Raw genomic sequence first — 26,048 nt, 5'->3', positions numbered from 1 at the left:
CAAGTTTAAATTTATATAATACATTTTATATATCTATCTGCAGAATATCAACCTCTTTTGACTGTAGGTCGACAACGTCCACCAGCAAGGACAGATTTCGCGTCAGCGCTGAAGCAAAGCGAAATAAATTCGATAATAAGATTAACCCCATAGTATCACGGTAATAATAGACTTTCGAAATTTACATCTCTTTATAGCAGTGATTCTTAATCTGACTCCAGCGCCCCCATAGGAAGCGATTTGGAATCCAAAGAGGGCGGAAACGCTCAGGAGCGATAGGCGGGATGCTGAAAAAAATGACGTCGCAGTGGATTGTGCATTAGGGACATATAATTATATAGTATAGCAACAGTTCTATATGTCACTTGGAACTCTCCACAGTCACTGATAAATTTTATTAGGAGTAAAAGATAGTGAGATTCTTCAAGCATCCCACAATTATAGAGGACACGATGTCACTGCATATAACTGAGTCAGAGATAATGTATCTCCACCGAAAGTCGTGAATAATATCTATAAAGCGCAATTCACTTTCCGTAAGAAAACAGGGCTGTTGAAAATAAACTAATTTGATTTCATCTAATCACAATGCATTGTGAAGAGTGCAACGAGAAGTTTCGTTCTGACTTCGTGAAACCCACATTGCCGCTTCAGGAGTTACTTCTTGATATTCACTATCACTTGGGAAATTCAACTATATACCTGTATTTTAGGTGCTTGGTAGTTTGTATCCTCCTCATGGTCGCCAATCAAAGTGTGGAAGGTATTTTGTTTATGAAAATTATCACCATCATCGTAGAGAGGCGATTTCCGTAGAGTTGGCAAATTTTCAGCTAATCAGTGTCAGAAATATTTTCATTAATTAGTGGTTAGGCTGCTATATCCATGCGCTATTACAGGCCATTTTCCAGAGTGAAAATCACGAAAAAAGCATCACTCCTCCTACAGGCATGGCTGTAAAGCGATGTTTGGTCATATCCAAGATTTGCCTCAGTAAACACTATTATTTCCCATAATAGCCGAAATTTCGATTGGGGCTCCGTAGGCGTCTACTCCTTGAACTTGAAGTTGTCTCCTGCGTTTCTTTAGGCAACCTAACAATTTAGTCAGTGAATCTCAGGATTTTGAAAAAGATATATTTTTTAACAACCGTTGTGATTAGTAACGTGATACTTTTTCAGAATACTCACGTAGGTCTAGCAAAAGACTTGAACTTCTTCAAGGCGAAACTAGACCTACAGTACTTAACGTTTACTTACTTGAATATTGCTATTTTCTACAGGTACTAGATTAGCATTTACAAGGTTACTTCTACCTTACCAACGATGTCATCAGTGTATAAGCGGTGTCTTATAAAAGCCTAGAAGTAGGCCATGCTACAAGTCGGCAGCTATATGGACTAAAAATCATGGAAATTGGTATGGTGTAAATGACTGCAGTACTAGTCGACATGCACCATGAATATTACAAACAAAAGAACGTTGTCTACTTTGGCTACCGCTGAAAAGATATAAGAAAACTATCAATATTTACAGTCTAGTATGGTCGCATATCTTATTTCTCTGACTCCCTACTACTACGTGTTTACGTCACGGAAATTATCCATATTTTTTACTTCTAATTGCCGATACCGACATTTCTTGAAAAGTTTGTTTTCGATTAGATATTATTGGCGAACCCATTATCGGTCTAGCTTTAGTCATAAGTCATCATGCATTAGGATGTAGACCGCAATTTCGAAAATATTGCGTATTTTTAGTCAAGCCATTAGTATCACGCTGTTGCCCTGCGACCGAACAATACGATGTCACTTCCCAACCACTGTTCCCTCAAAGCTGCGCGCGTGCGCAATTGCGCAGTGCTGACACGGTCTCTGCGCACAGAAAATCTAAGCGGCGCTCAAGTAAGACGAAATGGTGACCTTTTTTAGTCGTTAAGCGCTGTTGTCCAGGGGACCGCGCAGTGACTTGGTGAGTGCGGGCAGATTCGTGGAAAATTAGAGGGAACATTGTATCCCAACGTAGCGCCTTGCATTTCTGCACTGATATCTGAAAGGAAACAGCAAAAGTCACATTTATTTGCAATAAATATTGAACGTCAGGTTTTGATTATCGTGTGAAAATTATATTTTAATGTTTTTGTTCTCTCAGCACACTATAGTCAGGGCCGTAACAGCACTTCGTCAGGCCCCCCCCCCAAACTTTGGTCTTGGGCCCCCCATAGGTTTATAGACCGAACTTCTGGGGGGCTTCGCCCCCCAGACCCCCCTCCAGCGATACACGGTTTACCGCTATTCAACTAGTTCATTGGGAGTTTGTCTAGTGAATCAGCCATTGTCGCCTAAGCGCGCGAAGCGCGATAAATTTCAAGAATTCATGATTTCATCGGGCAGTATGAGTGAAGTGTCTTGAAAACGGGAGGGCCCGTAAATAATGATTAAACATCTTCGGGCGGGCGGACCCGTTGATATGACTTCGTTACATGATGTTATTTCGTGAATTCCAGTCTGCTATATCAAAAAATATAGAATCGCCCAAACGTAGGCTTCTAAATTAAGAGACGCACACGATTTCAAATTGGTATTTCTCCACTGGCATAAAGTCTTTCCCATCGGGATGGTATTTGTCTTGTGAGGTTCAGATTGCAAAGACAGGAACATTCGGCGCCAGTCATTTAGGCGCCTATGGACAATTAAACCTATATGTATTTTACATAGCCTATATAACGAAGTCTTCGGTCTGCATAAGGGCATAGACCTTTTCGGCCAAGCTTTTCTCGCTGCCGATCGTTCTGACACACTTCTTGGAGTTGCATGTTATATGGCCTAAAACTTGATTGTATGTCTTGTGGGTCGTGGCGCGGAAAATGGCCCAAAACCCAATAATATAGAATAGATAAATGGCTACTTGAATTCGCGCGCAGCGCGAAAAAAAATTGAAAAAATTGCCTAAATTTTCGAAAAATACTCTATGATTTATGCTAATTCACGAAATAATTTTGGGCCCTCTTCGAGCTCGGGCCCCCCCCAATGGGGGGTTTGAGGTGCGGCAGTTACGGTGCTGACTATAGTCATGCACTGATCAGCACTACAGTATGCATTAAATTTGTAATATGATGTGTATTGTTATAGACTTTTGTTTTTATGATTCAACTAGAATTTGTGGTTCCGCGAAGGCTTGCAGATTAGCGTTAGTCTCCCGCACGTTCCTCAAAGCTAAAATCAACAGCGTTAAACGGAACAGTTTACCTAACTCAAACTCTTTAAATATCAGTTTCAGATACAAAGTCATAATAGAAAATACCGGCCTGGTATAAATGACCATTGTGGTCGAAAAACACAATGTATACCGAAAACAACAACAACAACAACAACCAAATGCGGAGTATAGAAGCCATACCAAGCTAACGATGACAATATTAGTCTGAAAAATATTAAGAAATTACGAAAATTACCTATTCTGAAATATTAAAAAACCATGCAAGTTTCGATAACCCGAGAACCGTGGTGCAAAAAGGCGTCCCTCAGTGATTTTATACCTAACGGAATATTGAATATGACAAAACATATCTAAACAACTGATTGTATCTATAGCATATGAGTGGATAATATTTCTAAGCTGCTATGACGGCCTCGACGAGTAGTTTTGTAGAACTTTCTGATATATTAGAATGGGCCATATCGTTTGCTGCCGCCATGAGATTGCGTTCCAATGTCCGAGTAGCATTCCTGGATTCATTCGCCAGGTCTAAATCGATGGATTTCATTTTTGGCGGTCGAAGGTGCTATATAAGTTCTTTCACAAATTGTGTATTACAAAGCATGGAGCACATATTCAACGCAAAACACTTGGTGACCATTAAAATATGGTAAATTATATGTTGGGATTTACCCTACCTTAAACCGCAGCCATGAGATTGCATTCCAGTGCTGAAGTTGCATTGCTGGTCTCATATTTGGTTGGCTAAATATCAACAATCGGCCAAACCATATATTTTAAACACCACGTCAGGGGTCGGGAACCTTTGTCTTTGGAAGATATATCTTGGTGGTATATTGTTAATTCTTATTCCCAAAACGCGAAACTATGTCAATCAACTGAGACGCGATAATGACGACGTCACGGTGGCGCGGATTGAAAAAAATTGCTTATAGGATTCGATGTGTTCGCCGTATTTTATGTGTTGAAAATTGATGTGATATCATACCACTCATTCTAATCAATCAATGCACTATTAGCGAAACAATGTATATTCACATCCAAAAACGCGTAAACGGACCCCATCTTCTCTCTGAATTATGCCGCAGTATAAATATACAAATGATGCTTGACAATTAAGAATAAGTACGACTGGAGTACAAGAGGAAGGTGAGCATGACGTGCCTCAAGATCAACAATGCTTTACACCAGGGGTCACCAATGCGGTGCCCGAGGTCACCAGGTCGCCCGTAAGGTTTCGAAGAGCTTTGAAGTTCGAAGTGGAGAAGGGTTGCATGTGAACAGCAGTTGAGCATGGATCAATCGACCCCAAGGAACATGCGAATGCTATTTTCGATGGGGGGGGGTTGCTCGTCTTCGACCCCGGGGAGCAGGCTACCAAAAGGAATCTTGATATTATTTCCAATCCTCGACGCGGAGATTGGTGCTTCGGTGCCCAGAGTGGCCATCTTTTCCGAATTAGATGAGAATTAGAATTAGAGCCACCCGTATTTTTTCAAATCTGATTAGAATTAGAAGTAGGGCTACAAATTTTTACCAATTAGATAAGAAAAATAATTAGAGCTACACAGCTTTTTCCAAATTATATTAAAATTGTTGTTTTGTGGTATTCATGGTGTTTGTCGACTACTATGGTCAATTGGTCATTTAAACCAGGCCAATGTTCTTCATTTTTATTCCGCAACTGCTGACTTATAGCACGGCCCACTTTTAGGATTTTTGTAAGACACCGGTGGCGAGGAGGAGCCTAGATAAGCCTCCAACACTTAGGTATAGTATACTGAAGTCGACCTCGGTCGGACTCGAACCCGCGACCCAGTGTGTTGCAGCCGATGATTATGGCACTGCGCTATCTCGACACTCTACATTAGAATTAGGGTTAGAGCTACACTTTTTTTTTAAATTAAATCAGATATAGAATTAGAATTACTGAATTCGTGAAATCTTGGACATTGAATGAAATTGTGAATGAGAAATAAATCCAGCAAAAATCAAGTCCAGGTCACATCAAATCACAGTGGCTAATTCCATTATAATTTAGCAAATTTTTTGAGATTTGTAATGCATACTCTCAGAATTGTCCAATATTTACATATGTTGTTCTTTCTTGAGTTCCAAGTTTATTAAAAAAAAAAATTGAAAAATGTTCATCGGTTCAAAAGATATTGCGATTTAAAATCCTCTCGTCACTAGGTGGCGCTACTTTCAAAAATCTTTGAAATCGATAATTTTCGCTTAAATGATGGTAGAGAACCAATTAAAATGTCCAATTAACCAATTCTGGGGCCAAGGAATTCAATAAAACCAACTGTTTCGCCCTAAACTCAATGAAAAAAAATGCAAGACTTGCCAGATCAATTGTAAATATGTCTTTTGACTTTTGTTACTTGCTTCTATTATTGTTGAAGCGGTGGTTCCGCACGAATTCTACTTGAAAAATTTCGAAAGCCAAATTGTATAAATTTATTCATATATCTGACTGGTGATAATAGTATTTACGGTGAGCAGGGATATGGGTTGGGACCATGAAATTTTTATATAATGCATATTTCACGGTGGAATAAATGGGAAATTTAAAATCAAGCTTTTTATCAACCATACTCCTTAAAAGCACATTTCACAAGAATTTTTTGTTTGTGTAGGCCGTATCCTACAGACATTTTCAAGCCCGTCCCCCCCCCCATTTTTTTTTTCATCCGTAACTTTTTTTTCATTGAGTTTAGGGCGAAACAGTTGGTTTTATTGAATTCCTTGGCCCCAGAATTGGTTAATTGGACATTTTGATTGGTTCTCTACCATCATTTGAGCTAAAAATATCGATTTCAAAGATTTTTGAAAGTAGCGCCACCTAGTGACGAGAGGATTTTAAATCGCAATATCTTTTGAACCGCTGAACATTTTTCAATTTTTTTTTTTAATAAATTTGGAATTAAAAAAAGAATAACATTTGTAAATATTGGACAATTCTGAGGGTATGCATTACAGCCCCTGTTAAATTATAATGGAATTAGCCTACATTTCTATAAGCATGAGAATGGTTAGCGTCATCACACCAATCTTGGCTCGTTTTGTACTATAACAGGGTGGTCATCAACACGCGGTCCACATGCGACCGGCGATCTGATTTGTGATTTTGTAAGACCGCAAAGTGGAGCATTTTGAAATGCCTAAATTAATTTCAGCTTCTTATTATTATTGTTGTTGTTGTTTCAAAATAATCTATTCACCTGTGCCCAAGAACACTATTCCTCATTTCCTTAAATTGCTTTGGCGATGACAACAACATCCCTTTGATGAAGAGTCAGCTGATGTGAGCCTATTAACTTGACGTGCAATGCCCGAGTCACTGCCAAGACTACGACGCTTAGAACACGGCGTTGGGCTCTCCCGCGAGATCAATCTTTAAGATGAGATAGTCTTTCAGCTGGTAATGTCTGGCGCTAGCCGCAATATCGATTCACTAGTCGCGGAAAAGGTATCAGGTATCGTGCGCAACTCATAGTTCAGAAAAAAAGGAAGCGTATGATCATGATATTTCCTGTTGTAATTGCACTCCTTTATTAAAATATTACTTCTTTTGTGGTGACCATGCATGTGTCGTCCATGTCAGTGAGTGCGGCGTTGTTCAAAACGTGGTTGCTCAACTGTATCTCCTATTTTGTCTGTGCGTTATTGTGGCACGCGACCCGTTTTGAGTTGGCGTCAGCTACACTATACAATTGTCCTGCGTGGCTGAAAAGTCTTTCCGGTGGAGCTAATGTTCACGAGTTCTCCAGCAGCAGCCTTAATAAGATGACGAAAAGGATTTATCTTGTCCAGTAACGTAAACCATCACAATCCATGCCCTCACTTCATCCTCTAATATATTTGCTTGGGTTAGATCTGAAGCAACCATTGACCCTTTTCTTGATGTAGTTGAGGACATGAAAGTGCACAAGCCCGTGTTAACCCTCTCTTTTTTCCCCTGGTGTTCTGTTCGTGTTCGAAACTAGAATGTTGTCAGCAGACTACAAGCTTCTATGCCAGCACGGTTATCAGTCCTCGCAATACCTATGTCTGTACGGTGTACGTAATGTGATGGCAGCTTGGCAGTGGATCTCCCGGCTCGAGAAGGATATTCTTGTTAACTCGCTGCGGACAAAAATTAATTTTCTGGAAAACAATAAATTAAATTAGAACTAAAATTTGAGTATAGAAACATTTACAAAATTAGATTAGAATTAGAATTAGAACAAAGGATCATTTCATACATTAGATTAAAATTAAAACTAGAGCATGGAAAGATTTCACAAATTAGATTAGAATGGGATTACCGGTATATTGCTCTAATTTAGTGGAATTAGAAAACTATATAATCAAGTTGTCCAAGTATTTACTGGACACATACTCGTTTGGAAGATTGGTAAACAATATGACTTCCCAAGCATCTCACTGAATCGTTTGACGAAGTATATGAAGTAAATGTCTTCCCATTGTTCTCGAAGGATCATATTATATTATAATAATAATGATCTCCTGCTCCAATCAAGTCCTATTTTTTTTAAATCTACTGTAAACTCTAACTTTGTCGGCCGCCGATATGTTTAGTGTTAATATGTTACATAATGACTTTTAACGAAATGAATATGCAATGCATATTTATGAGTGAAAGCAGGCTCGTCGTACTGGCAACAATATTAACACTGGTCTACACGATTTTTGCGCCACGACTTCTTTGGGTCAACTATACCTAATTTGGGTCGCTGAATACGAAACTGAGGTTATTTTTGCTCCATCACGTCACGTTTTCGAGATAATATATATGTTGAATATTTCTACTTTTTCGGGGTACTCAAGTAGATTTTCGCTACTTGTAGTACCTACTGAAGTGGTAATGTTTTACAACTACTTCAACATCTATACCTGAACTGTATTCTGGATGAACTAATTACCTTTGCAATTTGGGTTTTGTAAAGTAAAAAGTATTTCAGGGATAATATTGCACCACTATCATGAGTTAAATTGTCATAAGAAAAGCGTAAAATAGCCTCTGAATCACGATACCCGAGTTTTCGAAGATTCTACCCATTGGTGGTGTCATTATAGTCATTTTGCGTTATATGCGGTGACACATCTTGCGATTTCGTATCTAGCCACCTCCGACTAACTGTGGAAAGTATGCGACCACCCTCCCCCGATAAAATATACTAAGATATTTACTGACTTTCAGTAATTCTCAGACCTTTTATTTCGTCTTCTACTTGAAGTAGTTTTGACATGTCTTAGAAATTAGTACTTCTACTTGTAGTTGAGAAGAAATGTAAGACGTTACTTGTGCTACTTGAGTAGGAACACTGACCACTTCGACCGACTCTAGTTCATAGTGAAATATTACGGCAAATCAGAAACCACCAAGAATGTGAAGCTTTTTGTATTTGGAACTGGCGTTTGATCATGCAACACACTAAAAAAAGCCTCGAAATCAAGCAATGCTAATCTCTGGCTCTGTTCCAGCATAGAACACGTGGTATTTGTTGTAGGCCACAGAATGTCCTATGTCAAGAGAGATCGACTGTCCTACAACCGATGCATATTTATTTCTATTGTGAAGTACTCTAGGTTTCGTGTTGAGCTGTTAGTAAGTAGTCTCCATTCATCTGGTTGTCTATAATGGACAATGCAAAAGAATCCCTTTATATCATGGCAATAAAACGATAACAGTTCAGAAACAGCTATCCTCGATTCCGGTAAAATGTGACAATATATGGAGACTGGAGAAGAAGAATTATCATGATAAGTAGCCTACTGGTGGAGATTAATGATGATAAATTCTTTCAAGCTATCATGATAAGCACTTTTTGGAGGAAAGCAGACATCCTGTTTCTTTTAACAGGGTTGTAATGACTCGAGTCAGACTCGAGTCACGATTTTCTGATGACTCGACATGACTCGAGTCATTTTTTTAAAGCACGGAAATGACTCGACTCGACTCGACTTGGACTCGAGTCATTGCGCATGACTCGAACCAAGTCTTATGACTCGAGACTCCGACGACCACGACCTACATTTCATTGTAATTTAGAAGAATAGTAAATAACCACACTATTGGGATTTCGTGTATCGGTGCTGGTACTTGAAAATGCAACCAGAAATTACTAAGACTGAGGAAAATTAGTATATTCTAAATGCGAACTATTCGATATCACCAAACAGAGTTATAAAACGCAGGGGTTCACAAGACTTTAACTGGAAACTGAGCAGTCAACACAATGACTTGGACTCGGACTCGAGTCATAATACCATGACTCGAACTCGGCCCTCTTTTCGCTGACTTGGACTCGGACTTGACTCGCTATTGAATTGAAAATGACTCGACTTGACTCGAGTCAAAACTATAAAAATGAGATTGACTTGTGACTCGGAGCCCTGTGACTTGGTTACAACCCTGTCTTTTAATGTTTCAAAACAAGCTTAAAGGGCCACATATTCGGGTCATGTACCAGAGTGAACAATTTTCTTCTACATAATATACCAACAATACAATGTTTATTGCCTGCTTACGTTTTACGAAAGAGCAGAGTGCTGTCACAAAATGAATTGACCGACTAAGTCTACAGGACGGATGTATAAAGATAGAGAACGTATGGAACTAAATTAGGTAAGGAGCTACACTGTAAAAAATAATCATGGGTGTACCCATAGTCTAGACCTGGTCCCACCTGAGTCATGTTGACATGGAAAAGGCCCATGATAACTTGTCGACATCCATGTAGACCTGTTGACATCCATGTTCCTACCCATGTCCTAATAATGCTTCAAATTGACCTTTCACCTCTACTAATGTACACATACCCTGTGGTTAGATGTATTTAGCTGTATTTGACATCTGGAATGTTTGCAAGAAAATCTGCGAAAAGTTCAACGAACATCTTACGCTGGCGCAAACTTGATATTGAAAACGCAATATGTAGCCAATGTATGATGGAAACTCATTATTCCATCGACAGATTCCCCATCGAAATGGATTGTCCACTTTTTCTGAAGAGTATCGGACCTCATCGTCTGGTAGACATTCTTCGGATCCTATAATGAATATAAATGTCATTACCATCCATGCACTATTCAAAGCACACGGGTTGATAGAATACAGATGAATAGTTTCCAAGGTGGTTCAAAGTTGTATCCATCACAGCAGCCAGTTAAGATGACAAAAATCTATTAGCACCTCATTACATTAATTGACCTTGTCTACGAATTGTCTCGGTATGTCCAAAATCTACTTTTAACATGACAATATCAAGTATGCACCAGACTTGGACAACTAGATAATTCTAGTGGTCTAATTTCACTAAATTAGAGAGAAATGCCAGTAATCTAATTCTAATCTAATTTAGAAAAGCTGAAATTTTTCTAGTTGTCAAAGTATATGCTTGGATAACTAGATAATTCTATAGTTGTATAATTTAACTAAATTAGAGCGAAATGCCGGTAATCTAATTCTAATCCAATTTAGAAAAGCTTAAAATTTTCTTGTTGTCCAAGTCTGGTATGCACAGTCTTCCATTCCTTTACCTGTGCACCACTATACTATTTGATGCTACGACCTACGATTATCCAATTATTAATAAATGGATGGATTAATGCACGGATGGGCGGTAAATCCATGATTTGAAAACTTGTATTTTGGTGACGGAGTTCAACTTTGGTCATTGTGACCCGGCCAAAGGTTGTTTGTGTCTTTTCTGGGAATTCCGAAAACAGAACTATACTCACTTTTTCAAATCCGCAAGTAAAACTAAGACTATGACTAATCAATCACCTTATAAAATTCAAAACTAGAATTCCAACTAAAATTACTCAATTTTCAAAATCCACAAATCTAACTATAACTTACAACTATACCTAGAACTTTTTAAAATTCGATACTAGAACTAGTACTAGCAACCTTTTAAAATCAGGAGCTTACGAACTAAATCACAACTAACAATATCAGTGGTTTTTGACTGGTTTTCCTGCGAGGCAATGGTACACACTTAACTCACATTGTTTGTAGGGCTTGGCATAATCATTCGAGCACTTGAATCTGAATTGAGTATTATTATTATTATTGTAGTAATGTCTTGTAGTATTATTGAGCGAACCAGTTTTGGCCATTATCAACTCACCTTATCCACAATCAGGAAGCTGTCGAAGCGTTCATTGAAAATGGCGGGGATGCCGACCACCCAGTCCAATTTCTGATTACCTGAATAAGAAGTGAGAGATCAGCTCAAGTGAAACACTCGAGAAAAATGAAACGTTTTAAAAATTAAATAAATGCAGTTACAAAAATTAAATGAATGCAGTTACTGTTTGTGTAGTGTGAACTGCAAATATGGACGTGGCAAAAAATATGCAAATTTTAACATTGCTTTAGGAGGGACCAGACAGTTTTTTAAATCGGCAACTTGAAATACCCTATTTCTATAATATCCTACCAAGAAGTAATGACCTTATAAATCCGCAACTAACGAACTATATTACATCGAACTCAGCCATGGGCAAAGTGAGGCCCGCTATTTTGAGAAGCCCGCATGGCCATTTCTTGGAATTTAAAACATAAAACCTACTTTTGAATATCGCTGCGTGGAATAAAACCATAAGCTGGATAAACTGAGCTGGAACGGAAATTGATTTAATTTGAAGCCTGCTCAATAATATATCGCGATTACATAGCCTACATCCCTCCCAAGCTTGTATCCGTAATCCAGATTTAAAATAAAGTCAATGTAGCAAAGTAAGTCGTAACAATTAGTCACAATAAGTTACTCCTTCCATATAGTTTGGTTCAAACCTTCTTTGTTGCCATTGTCAGTGCGCGTTGTTACTGAGACCTCATCATACATAAAGGGTGAATGGGCATATCATAAAAAGAATGTCGAAAGCTGAAATGCAAAGAAGGTATGGAGCACTAAACACAGGGCCGCAATTGCCGCATCCCAGACCCCTCAAATGGAGCCTGAGCTCGAAGCACCAAAAATTACTTCGTAAATGGACATAAATCCTATAATTTATGAAACTTCATTCAAATTTTATTTGCGCGATATATAGGGACTAGATGTTTTGATAATAATATGGGTACCGCTCTACCTGCAAAAACAGCTAATTTAGAGAGATCGGCTTTTCGGCGTCGGCCGTTAGCGCGTCAGGACACACCAAGATGTTGACAATGACGTTTCGGCTAACATGTGACTCTGCGAAGTGTGCTGCAAAAAAGCTCAACGGCGAGGAAACCATGACCAAAAGTACCGCAACATGTCGGCCGAAACCGATATATATATATATATATATATTTACCTATTAGACTACTTTGGTGGACAGTCCTGTTTTGAAGCAGTTGGGCGACAATTATCGCCAACAGAAGGAGACAAGCTAGGCGTATGAAAATAACTCGATTGGTTTTGGAATATCGATTCCGCGCTTTGTCACTGGTGATTTGCGGTTTATATCGCAGCGTTTAGAATATACACGAAATGTCCTCCAACTGCGGTCGCCCTAATTTTTCCCAACTTTTGCAATATCTAATAGACCACTTTAGTGGACATTTGTTACTTAGGGAGACAATTCGCCATTTTGAATTACCAGACCATGACCATTGCTGTTACTGAACTAAGGTGGACATTGACGTCGTATTATATGACAAGGTTCGGGAACCAGTTTCGTCAAAAGAGTCATTTACCAATGACAATCACTTTTGACGTCACTATTTGAAATCCACGACGTCATCCTTGTACGATATCGATGATCGCGATACATAATACGCCGTTTGTTTGTTTTTTATTCATGGTGTTTTGACTAATTTGGTAGTTTTAGAGTATGCCTATATTCATTTTTTGATTCCGTATTCACCGACTTTTAGCACAGCCCACTCCTAGGATTTTATAAATCACCGCTTACGCGGATCACATGACAACGAGGAGCCTAGATAAACCTCCAACACTTGGGTAGGAATTCTCGTGTCGTCCTCAGCCGGACTCGAACCAACAACCCATTGGTGTTGCAGCTGTGGATTATACCAATGACCACGCCATTTCACCACGCACATATTTGCGTTTGAAAACTGCTGTGAAAATACGGAACATGTGTCTTTATAAGAAGCTACAGTTGGCCATGCTGCAGATTAGATCACCAGTTCTCTACGGCTAGTATGCAAATAACTACGACATACAATAGCTACCTTGCTGCGATAGCAGATCTCAGTTACCATAAAATAATAAATATATTCATTTATTATAATCGACCCTAATATCCATTGGAAGCTTCTTGTTTCATAGACTTGGAGTGTATTAGCAGGTATAAGGCAATTTTCGGCTTAACGTATAAGGCACACTTTTTGATCAATTATTACTAGTGCTGCAAGACAGAAACCTTCGAATAAATACCACATTAACATGTCTCTACCTCCTATCTCAGACTCTCGTCATGTTAAAGCCGCTTCAAATCGTTACGGATTAGCTGGAAATTAGTCCACTTCATTAAAATAACTCCATTAAAGGGTGGTGGGATAATTTTTTGAAATTAAGGACGACGAAAATGAAATGAGCTGACAAGCAGGTAAAATACGGGTAAATATATTTCTCCAGTGATAGTAACATGTATTTTTGTCGGACCAATTTTGATTTCATGAAATCATTCCCAGTTATGCAGGGCACACCGATGTCTCTCTGCCTTGATTCGAAGTTTTTACTGATTGCAAAGTCGCCATTCCTAAAATCTCATCCACAGAGACATCAATTGCATTCCTCAGCAACTCAGCGTTCCAATATTTCTCTGCCACTTGACATTGACTGATCCAGGGCGTAAATGATGCCGATTGCAATTGAGAATGGACTATGCCAATGAATGGTATTTATGAGTTGAAAAAGCATTTATGGTACTTCACTTAGGCGTTGATACTAGAGCTGTGTATGTGCTGGAAACTTTGCGAGCTTCAGGGAAACTAAATGGTAACCCACTGAGCTTATAAAGCACATTAGATATTTTCTGGTCTTTCAATATCACCAGAACCCCCTTCTTGTCATAAAGTAATAAAAAACATTGGTGATTTAACACGATATATGGATACAATTAGTTATTAGATGGTATTCACCGAATGTGGAGGATGACATGAAAAAAGGACGATGACTTTTGATAGGAATAAGATCTGTCACGATGCCAATTAGTCTTATAATCCGCCTGTAAGAGTACTATATAGGAGTGCTGCAGAGTACATGATAGAATAATTCATAAATATCAAATTGCATCGTGAAGGAATCTACCTTGGACCGATAAAGAATATAGATATTGACTATCACTTGAAAAATATACGTACCCGTATTTTGTGTGCTTATTATCAGTTCATTTCCTTCTTGTGGTCGTGAATTTCAGTGTGTAAAGTACTGTATTTGAGAATTATCTCACCATCGTTTCAACGTGTCTATCCCAATGAAGTGGACCAATTTACAGCTAATATGTGTCATCAATTTCTTTCAGTTACTGGCGATGTATGCCTTGTCAAGATCAAAACATGTGTAAAAGACATCCCTGCCTCCTAAGGCATATATAGAACACGATTTCTGGACATGTCGGTGTGACGAAATCGGTCACCGTAAATACTATTATTCTAGCAGCGCAGCACGAAATCCAGCAAACCTAACCGAACATTCGCCGCATTCACAGACACGCCTATGAGATCTTCAATTCAATCAAGCTCGTTAGTAGAGCGTAGCGAGATAGCGTATAGTGGAATAATCCACAACCGCAAAACCAGCTGATTGCGGTTTCGGGTCCGACCGAGGTCGACTCCAAATTTGTACTGTGTTAAAGGTTTATCTCGGTTTCTACGTACCACTCATTTGCGTAATCGTTGTCTTATGAACGTAAATATCGCATACAAAGATATCGGCAATGTGAACAATATAGTCGAGCACCGTGAATATCAAACAATAACGACCAAAATTGTTGCGTTACGCTATATTGCGGCGTGAAAATTGCTTTCATGAATCGCATCGATCTGATGTCATAGTTCAGATACGCGCCTTTCGCAGATGAAACACATTAACCTAGCTTTATCGGCTCGGAGCCGAATGAATCTTCACTAATCTATACTAAAACAGCCAGAGTGAGTTTGTTGATGCAGCCATCCATCCAATCTTATCGAGTACAACAGTCAAACCAAATTCGAAATAGTGAGGTGATGTAATATTGACCTTGATACCGATAGCTTTCCTTCATGTGTAATTTCGTCACTAAATGCTATATTTGTCGTCAAGACTACGTTGACTACGGGTTTTTGTAAAGTATCATAACTTTTACGAGTAATTACCGTGCCCGATAAATTATAATCACAATTATCAACATGGTCAAAATGCCGAATCATATATAAGATTATCCCAACCGGGGCCTACGATAACTGGCCTACGATCGTAGGCCCCTAGGCCCCGTCCCAACCTATCTTCATTGCCAATTGCGAGTCTTCTTGATTACCCTGGCGCTTGATGGGTTCATTATCATTGTAAACGAGGTATTACATGCGACCTAATGTTATTTAATAGGCTCCAGGCTCCGCCTATGCCTGCAGGAGGCCTGTGCTTCAAGTCCCGCACTGATCATAAATGGACTGTACGTACGTACACTAGGGCTGTTCAAAAATAAAGTAAAATTTCGGATTCCAGCCATTGACTTATTAAATTGTCAGGTTACCCTAAGAACACTGCACACCAAAGTTGGTTCAATTCTAACAAGTAAAGGACTCCGCAGATCAAATTAAAAATTTTAATTTATTAGGTGAAATTTTGAAAAAGAATTCAAATTTTTCTGCCAACCGCATGAAATTGTTTAGCTGTCTTCAAAGACGATGCAAACCAAATTTGACTCAATTCCGACCAGTAGAAGCGGAGTTATGTGAGTTTTTCGATTATAATCCTCGGATTATCCTGGATCGGTGGATCATCCGAGAAGTTCACGTTTTTCATAGGCGGGCTTTCCGAGGTTCCGTCTCGGTCGTTCACACCACTGGGCCATACGAGGTACCGCTGCGTTCGTCTTCGGGCCCCGCGTAGACCGATACCCGATACGATCGTATCGGACTTTCAGCCGACTCGGGATCGGCCTTCAAAAAACAGTGTATAGCGCTTTTTTCACAGTTTTTTTAATCACCGATTTCTCGCCAACCGAATATCGTAGCCGGATAAATTTGGTACCGGCAGACGCGTAATTCGATTACGATTCCAACGATACCCAGGAAATGGGGATGGGACGCGTAGAAAAAACCCGTGATGGTACGCCAATACGGGTTACGCAATTGGTTTTTCGATCGGTCGGTATCAGAACACAGATCGAAATACCGATCGACAACCGCTGGTCTTAGGGGTTCGACAGAGTTATCCCCGTTTTCCTCTCGTCGAACTGAACGCGATGATATCCGATTCAACGGCTTGGGCACGGGGTTGGCCCGGTATTGGCGTCTGAAAAGTCGGTTTTTGTCTCCCAAAGGCTACCGAATTCGCAGAATATACAGATCGATCAGTAGCTTAGGAATAGCCTACTTTTATCACAAAAAATTTAACATGCCGCCTTTCTTACAGAGATAGGCACAATTCACAATGTTGAATTAGGTCGATGACTTTTGTATTGTATTCGTACGCGCGACCAATTGCGTGCCATCAACTGGTAAGGTCTCATGTCCGCTGTCACCGAGTGATTGAAAGATTAGTTTCAGCGTATTAGCAGGTTATTGTAAATGGACGTTACTTTGGACGATGGACTAGCAGATGATGTAGAATGATGCAGAAGATGTATTAGCACCTCATGGCCCTAAAGTTTCATGACAAGTAAATCAGCATGAATCCTTAACACGAATCTTATATGAAAAGTTAAGACGCAAACATGCGTGATGGAGTTACTTCCCAATCAGTGTTTTCATCGAACGATTCGTTCTGTGTATTGAAGAGTATTCTACATAGCTGCTGAATTCTGCGTACAATAGCGTACAAATTTGGATCGCCACGCTGACTCCTTTTCCATGACAAAAAGTGAGTATTCAGTATAGAATGCATTTCCCTTCTGTTGTAAGTATTATATTTCGTTAACTACGTCACGCGGAAGGGTAAGTACTGGACAGAACAGTCGCCAAACGGAGGCTGCGTCCTGTGATGTTTCCCTCACTAATTCAATTCGTGCCGTGGTAGATTTTCACTGCGTAACGTGCTTTCTGACAGATTATTAAACGTCTATGTGAGTAGCAACGGATTTAGAATCGTCCTTGAAAAGGTGTTCACAGAACTCAATTAGTAAAATGTTGACTTCACGCTCAATATATCTGGGAATAGGCCTACTTTTATCGCGTAACGTTAACTTTATATTGTTTCCCGATTAATTTCAAATAATTCAACTAGCTAGATACTTTCTAAATATTGATAAATCGTATATATACGCTGTGTGAGTGAGCACATAGTTACGATAACATCTGCCTTTTCGTTTCATTGATTCTTTTCAAAATCAAGTGTGTGGCCTATGATAAAGCTCCATCTTGATGAAGCAACCTATCATGTTGCATTTTTGTTTTGAAATTTACTGGAGTTGTGTATAATCTTCAAACGTATGTACTGTGCATGGAGCTAACAATTTGGCATTAGATCGCTGCCTTGTTTTTCAGCCACTGCAAACAATCGAGACGTCAAGATAGCTGGGAAGACACTCTAATGAATTTGCCGTCAAGCAATTCTGATCAAAGTGCCTGCGGTCTCCCTAGTCTGCCATAATGATCAACGATGATGACGTGACGGTCTGATCACTTAAACATCAGACTGTCAATGTCAATATATGTATTGTTGCCTTGGCTTGAACGGACGGGGCCGTAATTGATAGCCGAATCTGACTGCTTCTTACCGTGTGTTAATATAAGGAAAATAGAATATCTGTACTCATGTTTTAGTTAGTGTAACGCATATAATGTAAGATTATCGGTTGTAAGCCTAGATTATACCGAGCGTTGTAACCAGCGCATTGTGCGAAACCGACACTCTGGGTATTTACAACTGACACCACAATATGTCTGATAGCCAGTGATAGGTGTTTGAATGGACACTCTCTTGCCGCAGCATTGTGACGTTATGAAATGACAAAACAAGTCAACTTTGCAGTTGGCTGCTTTCCGAACCTATATCGCCACATTTCAGCCTGATCATCATTATTTGTTTATGTTAGCTTTGCAGAGTCATTTTATCCTTGTACGTGATGACGAATAAACGAGTTTGATTTTTCAAGCAACACTGCTGCATGGTATGAGCGGATGACATGAGCTACGTCAGTTGAATTTAATGTTAAAATTACGGTTGATTGATATCACGCGTTTTCAACCCAGATATGCGTTTCTGGTAAGATGATAGGGTGATTACAATCATTTAAGGAATTGCTACAAACTTACGAAGGTATGGAAAGCTGATTGAGGTCACATGGTCCGTTGGACCTTGCACATAATTTGAAAATTACGACGAGATATATTGTTATTATGCTAGTCGTTGCTGTTCTCCTCTCTCTAGCAACGAAATTATTGTGGGTGTGGAGAGGGATGATTACACCCGCGGCCATATTAGGTCACATTTTATATTCATCTGGTCCAGATTGACACGACATGAATATTCGGCGCCAGCAATTTAGGTACCCGGATCAAGACATTTTTATATCGAAGTTTACGGTCAACATAAGGGAAATCCTTTTCGGCTAATGTTTTCTTGCTGACGATCTTTTTGGCTCACTTCTCTGAGACCCATGTTGACCCACACTTTATATGTCTTTTTACATCGTGGCGTGGTAATGGCCAACGCTCGCTTAGATGCCTACGTCTACAGATGATGCGCATTTTTTGTGGAGGAAGGGTGCCTAATAAACAAACATTTATCTACATGAAATCGCGTACAGCGCGAGAAAAATTAAAAAGTTACGAAAATTTTCAAATAAATAGCGAATAATTAGTGTTCATTCACGAAATAATTTTGGCACCATTCGAGCTCGCCCTCCCCCAAGCGGGGTAGGAATATCTGGGTGTGGCAGGAATGGGGGAGATAGCGTAGCAGTGATGCGTGCGGCTTTTTGATCTGTAAATCGTTGGTTCAATCCCCGGGCGGGTCAGACCTAAGATTCGAAAACTGGTATCCACGGTATCCGATGGTTAAGATAAAAATAAGTTTGTTTGCTTTCTATCTTTCTTTCTCTTGAGCATTAGTAAGGTGAATCCTTTCTTATTTGCACGGTTAGAGCAACAACCCTCCTTGGTTTATCTGGGCTACTCCTCCGACAAAGACATGGATTTGCGAATGCCAGGAAAGCGAACACTGAATTGCTAGGACAAGCAACTGAAACACAGCTGAAGAGAAAAAATGGAAGCCAATCACCTTCACGATTAGGCCGAGATGGATGCTATAGATTAATAATAACCGTGCTTGGTAGTTTAAGCATTCTCTTCTCTGTTGAATATGTCGCAATGCATCTTTAGTACCGCATTGCACATTGTCTGGCTTGAGCGGAAACAATAATTTGAGCTAAATTAGAAATAAAAGTCGGGGGTTCGCTGAGGCTCGCGACGGTCCAAAAGGGGTCCGCAAAGACATGAAAGGTTGAGAATAACTGACACAAGGTATATGCCTTACGCTCGCAACTGACAGAGCATCTTAAAGCTGTCTTGACACAAGCAAATCAACGACCTATCAGCTCGATATATTGGGTGCGGGAAATACTACAGAATATTTATCATGCTATAACCAATACATATATTTGATGGAGTTGTATTAAGGTAAAGCAGGGATTCTTTTTCACAATATGTATCACGAGTGTTAAACAACAAAATTTAACGATGGTATAGTGCCCTTTCGCCTTTGCCAAGAGCTAATCAGGGCCCAAATAATAGGAGTCGCCATTAAAATCGTACGATCCGCGGTGTCTACCAAGATCGCAACTAGAACTTATGTCGAGTCATCACAATGGTAGTCAGCATTTTTTATGTCGTCATTTTTTAAAACAGTGTATAAAGTCTTAAAATCCCTATATATACTGGAATGGTCTAAACTGAGTAAATCCTAAACAAAAACTATCATGTATGCAAAGCGGTGTCATTTTATACACGCCAAAAGTGGAAGAAAATCCCCCCTATTAATTGTCGACTTAATGCCACTTTTCAAAATACGGGGTTTATACAGGGGTCAAAATGTCGCCATTGTAACTCGAAATTCCTGCTACTTCATGACTTGATTTCTTTTGGAAGGGACAAATGAGGGACTAATAAGCGTGGTCCCAAACGGATTTGCTTAACAGACGATAGCAACCGAGGGAAAAATGTCGCCAAGAATTAGGGGGACACAAAATTGTCTCCCAATATTTTTCGTCCCCCAACTGCTACAAAAATAAGTGCGATTGTCTCCCAAAGTAGCCTAATAGGTAAATATATATATATATATATATATGTCAATTTCATCAAGTCAAAACTGTTAGGATATAGCCTACCTTTTAATGTCTTGATATAAAAACCTGGATTACAGAGTATTCAAAATGTATCATGTTTAACATTATCATGAATAAGGAGGGAAAATAATTATAAATTTTCATTTCGTTAATTAACCGTACTTTTCTCATAAGGCTATCTAATATCAACACATCCACGAAGACGTATTTATTAACAATGTAATTCACTGCTTTCCATTTATAAATAAAATCAATACACTGGAGAATATAGCTGAACATGTTGGCTCGGCACGCCAACTTATTTTCTATTACTGAAGTGGCCTGCAGAGAAAAATAATTGCCCACTCCTGACCTAACTAGATCTGTGGAATCACTCAGATAGGCTATTCGATTTTAACCCACCCTCGCGATGACATGTGTTTTTTAGTTATTGAGCATCTACACAACTGCGAAGCTGGAACAAGAATTACTCACTTCCCGTAACCCGCAACTAAAATTTAAACTGATCATTTTTCACAATCCGCAACTAGAACTACTCGACAGATATTGACCGCCAACTAACTAAATTTGCAAATGTCTCTTACTTACCCATAACTTTTTGTATTTCTATTGGAATGTCTTGCGGTTGCAGGAGACTGAGTGCAGAGCTCCAAGTCTTTTCCAAAATCTTTGAGGTCAAGTCAACATCCGAACAGGCTTGATTCAGGCAACATATTTTCACTTCTTCCAAAATCTGAACATTGTGACAGTTTACATCATAGCTAATTAATTAAGTTAGTCTGCAGGAGCCTTAAGTACTATCAGTAGTCTCAATTTAAGCGCAAGTCGGGCTTGTGGTCGAGGATATGTCACAACTATCGTAAATTATTTCAGCAATATATTAGGGTTGTTCAGAATTGACCGACTTTCAAAAAGTCTAGGTTTTCAGTCCGTTTCCCATGCCTTATACCTTAAAAACAAATTCTGGCAACTTTTTTTTGTAATTCATCCCCTGCATCCGTGTGCACATTGCCGTTTTTTCATGCACCTAAAAATTTCTTCGGAATTAGGGGATTCCCCCGTTGTCAGTGACTCGACGGGAATGGCGTGTGTTCTCATTGACGTGACGCGTATGTTCTAGCGCTGGTGAAACGCTGAGCACGGCTGTGAAACGGGGATCATTGGTTAGTCAGGTGCCTTGGTGCTTTGTTGTTGATGGACTGTGTTTACGATTGAGGTGCAGGACTTATCAGGCGGCGTTTTGACTCGTGCTATTAGCGAGTTTAGCGCGTGATTAGTGAACGTAGTATTATAGCAGTATACAACTATTTGATATAATGGACCTGATACTCTTTTCCTTTCTACTGGGATAGAAACAAAGCTTGCAAATGTCTATTCCAGTGACTGGGGAAAACCGCCAGTCGGTTGCTCTAAATTTTTTGTTATATCCCAAGATATCAATATACTGGTATGAGTTTTTCCAATTTAGGAATAACTATCTTCGATAATCTATAACTGGATCTAATCTGGCTACTCCTGTGGAAGTTATGCAGTATGTGTTCGACCTAAAACTCTGAAAGAACTGAAATGTTTTCCACTATTCTTTGTTGCTTGACTGAGTTTATGTATATCTGTTTTTCTAGGATTAGCTGTAGTGCGAAATGTCTGAAAAAAAAAATCGTCATCTAGTGAAGCAGTACCGAAGAAAACTAGAAGAACACGATCGCAGACACAGCATTTCTTAGTTGAGCCATCTGAGGAAGCCATTACAAGATCGAAGTTGCCCACTCTGAGGCAAGTTATGCAATATGTGCTACACCTGAGAGAGCATTCATTTTTAAAAAATGAACCAGTCAAGTCACACATCCAGATCGCAGTAGATGAAGTGATCGGTTTTTGGTTACTTGCTGGCATAAAGACTATCACAAAAGTCAATGCCACTAAAAGATTGGAAACAGTATGGAAACAATGGCTGTCACTAAAGAAAACTGCAGGCCGGCAATATGTATCAAAAAACAAAGCGACTTTGAAGCCAAACTGAGTAAGCTATGGGATATAGGAGCCCCTGACGATAAAAAACGTGAAGACATAGCATTTTATCAGGATCAAAGCGGTCCGAGATTAGCAACGATTGGTGGCAAAGATAAAGTGTTGAAAGCGAAAATCATGCAACAAAAGAGACGGACCATGAGTGCAAGAGAGTCTGCACCAGCATCAAGTAGCGAAGGTGAATTTACAGAGAGCTCATCTATATCTTCACAGGTAGCTGACACTTCTCACAGCACTGATTTTGAACTTGCACAGTCGACATCTGGTCATTCCTCTAAATTTGTGACTCTAAAAGCTCCTGTAAACCTATTCAGCGACGAAGACCTATGACAGGTTTTTGATCGCTTGAAAGTCAGTGATAATGCCGCAACCATGATAACTGCAGCACTGATTAAAGCTTGCGATGGCAACCCTAATGACTTCCATCTTTCAAGATCTGGGACCTATCGACGACGCATTGCAAATCGTTTGAAAATTTCCGAATCTATCTTTGAAAAAATATCCACCAATCCACCAGAGCACATTGCATTGCACTGGGATGGAAAGCTCACGAAGAGTCGTCTAGGATATCAATCTGAGGCCTTGGCAGTGCTCGCATCGTCTGCGTATTCCGGCGCATTTAAGAAAGGGAAACTTCTTGGCATTCAAACTCTGGAAAGTGCTACAGGAAAAGCACAGGCTGATGCATCATTTCAACTGCTGGAACTTTGGAATTTAACAAAATCTGTTAGAGCTCTTGTGTTTGACACAACATCCTCAAACACTGTTAAAAACAAAGGTGCGGTTCCGTTACTTGAAGAATTGATTAACAGGAAAGTTTTCTACAATGCCTGTCGCCATCATATTTATGAACTGGTCATTCGAGAGGTTTGGAAGTGTTTGTTTGGATCGACAACCACAGGCCCTGAAAACACGGATTTTAATACCTTCAAGAAGAAGTGGAAACATATTGATAAATCAAGAAGCTATAAAACGCTGAAGTTTATTGAAGGCAGCTGGTTGGCGATGAAAGCTGATGAAGCAAAGCAAGAAATAATTCCACTGATGAAACCCTATGATGGAAAGCAGAAAGAAGTCTTGATAAGAGATGACTACAGAGAATGTGCAACAGGCACCTTGGCGATTTTGGATGACAAATATGTTGATCATCGTTTTCGCAAGCCTGGTGCTACTCATAGCGCTAGATGGATGAGTCAAGTCCTGTACTGTCAAAAAATGTTCATGTGGAGTGAGCAAATGGACTATTCTGAAGAGTTCATTGAAAAGTTGGAACGAATCAATACATTCATTGCTTTGTTTTATGTTCCAGCTTGGTTGAAAACTGGTATTGCATGTGACGCACCTTGGAATGATCTCAAATTCCTTCATGACATGAAAAACTTTTCAATATGCGATCTCACTGTTGCTGATGTGGCATACAAGAAATTGCGAAAACATCATTGGTTTCTAACTGAGGAAATGGTGGTATTTACTATGTTCTCGGCTAATCCAAAGATTCCTGACAAACTGAAGGAAGCGATGGCTGCTAAATTGCTGAAAATGCCAATCCCTGAAAAATTTCGCAGAGGTATGCCTCTCAGTCTGATCTCTGACTCTGTCTCTGAGTCAATGAGTAATTGAGTATGGTCGATTTGATTGGGCCAGAATCGTGGTTTCTATTTGATGCTATACATGTGGAACATGATTGGTTGAGTCTTCCAGTTTTGGAATGGCATACTGATCCGGATTTCGTGACTGCTCAAGAATTTGTGAATACTGTTGAAGTAGTTAATGATGCAGCAGAGCGTATGGTAAAATTGAATACCGACTATGCTGCGTTCATAACGGATGACAAAAAAACAGCGAGCGAGCCTCCTACAAGCTGTGGAAGATCACCGGAACAGATATGCAGATTTCTCGAAAGCTACCATTTCATCCACCTGATTTATATAATATTTTGCCAAGTTGATCTCTTTCTTTGCCTTATTTTTCGTTTCCTGTGATGTTTATTATGTGGCTGTGAGTGGATGTTACATTTACAGTTGTAATCTTGCACATGGGGATCCAGGAAATTGATGAACAGTGCCTGGTAGGTTTGAGGGGTGTAGGATATGTGATCCAACAAAATGACTATCAGTTTTAGGTAGTTTTGAGCAGTTCTAAGGCAGTGTGGGACATGGAAATGATATCCTGAACTAGGAATGTCTTATATAGTGGGGTTTTGTAGCACTCCAAACCGCAACAGCTGCATAAATCCATGTTATATGTCACTTTATCTAGGCTAGATAAAATCGTGACACTCAGATTTTAGGGGAATCCCCTATTTTCAGCTGCTATTCTTCCAGCTCAATGTGCACACGGATGCAGGGGATGAATTACAAAAAAAAGTTGCCAGAATTTGTTTTTAAGGTATAAGGCATGGGAAACGGACTGAAAACCTAGACTTTTTGAAAGTCGGTCAATTCTGAACAACCCTAATATATATGTAGTTTGTTTTGTACTATCATAGCATTCTTAAAAACGAACTCTTTCTGGGTTTGTTGCAAAGTCGCAGGTTGACTCGATCATGGCAATGTTGTGTTTGAAACCACTGCGTTAGGTTTTACCTACCAAGGGAGCATGGGTCAAAACTGGGTATATCTTCAATCTCCATAAGTATTCTTGCTGATGTTCCATTGACGACACTGTCGCGGCGTGATTTAAAAGTTCTTCTCATTCTATCTTGCAGCATCTCTTCATCTGACACCCTCTATTTCCACTCTGACTTATTTCCTTTTGATGCTCGTCGACGCTAAGTTCGTCTTCGGAAGGGTAGATGTGTTGACTTTGCAAACAGCTTTCTCTACACAAGTATAGAAGAGTCATGATAATACTTGGCTTAGCCATGGAAATATCTCTTCAGCACAAACATAGCAACGTGCTTGTAAGAAATCGATTGCAAGGTTGAAATTAAAGGGGCACCACTTTAAATATGATGTGGTCTCTCAAGAAATAATTTATAAAAAACTCCAATTATGATAAATCCAATTACCCCAAATATAATTCTTTTACTGCATTTTGATCAAATACAGTGTTCAGTATAACAAGTAGATTTAATTTCTTAGCCGTTTTTTTTTATCTGGGCCATACAGTGAAAATGTGACGTTAGTCAAAATAACCCCATGGGATATCACCAAAACCAGAGACAATTTAAAAAAACCAAGGTCATATTTGGAATCAGTGTCTTTCAGAACCCCGAAACAACCCTTCCAATATGCGTTAAGAGTGTAATCATAGTATAGTAGCCTACCAATTTATTTGTGGTAATAATTACTTACTTTCATCGTCTGTCAAGATTAGTCATATTACTCCTTTATCTTGAATTGCCCA

The 26,048-nt window shown here is 39.4% G+C and overlaps 1 protein-coding gene and 1 long non-coding RNA gene across 2 annotated transcripts in view; one reads left to right on the top strand and one right to left on the bottom strand.

Annotated features, from left to right (window-relative positions):
- Positions 1 to 26,048, bottom strand: part of LOC145439845 (microfibril-associated glycoprotein 4-like) — a 532,879-nt gene that overhangs the window by 445,889 nt on the left and 60,942 nt on the right. The gene's annotated exons all lie outside the window — the stretch shown is intronic.
- LOC145439345 (uncharacterized) lies at positions 16,489 to 18,485 on the top strand. Its single transcript, XR_013915152.1, has 2 exons — positions 16,489 to 17,248; positions 17,872 to 18,485. It is a non-coding gene; the product is annotated as an uncharacterized LOC145439345 (long non-coding RNA).

Source organism: Botryllus schlosseri, chromosome 5 (genome assembly GCF_051294905.1).
Source record: "Botryllus schlosseri isolate E-star chromosome 5, Bs_hap1, whole genome shotgun sequence".
Taxonomy (NCBI): Eukaryota; Metazoa; Chordata; class Ascidiacea; order Stolidobranchia; family Styelidae; genus Botryllus; species Botryllus schlosseri.
This window is presented reverse-complemented; position numbering and strand designations above follow the sequence as displayed.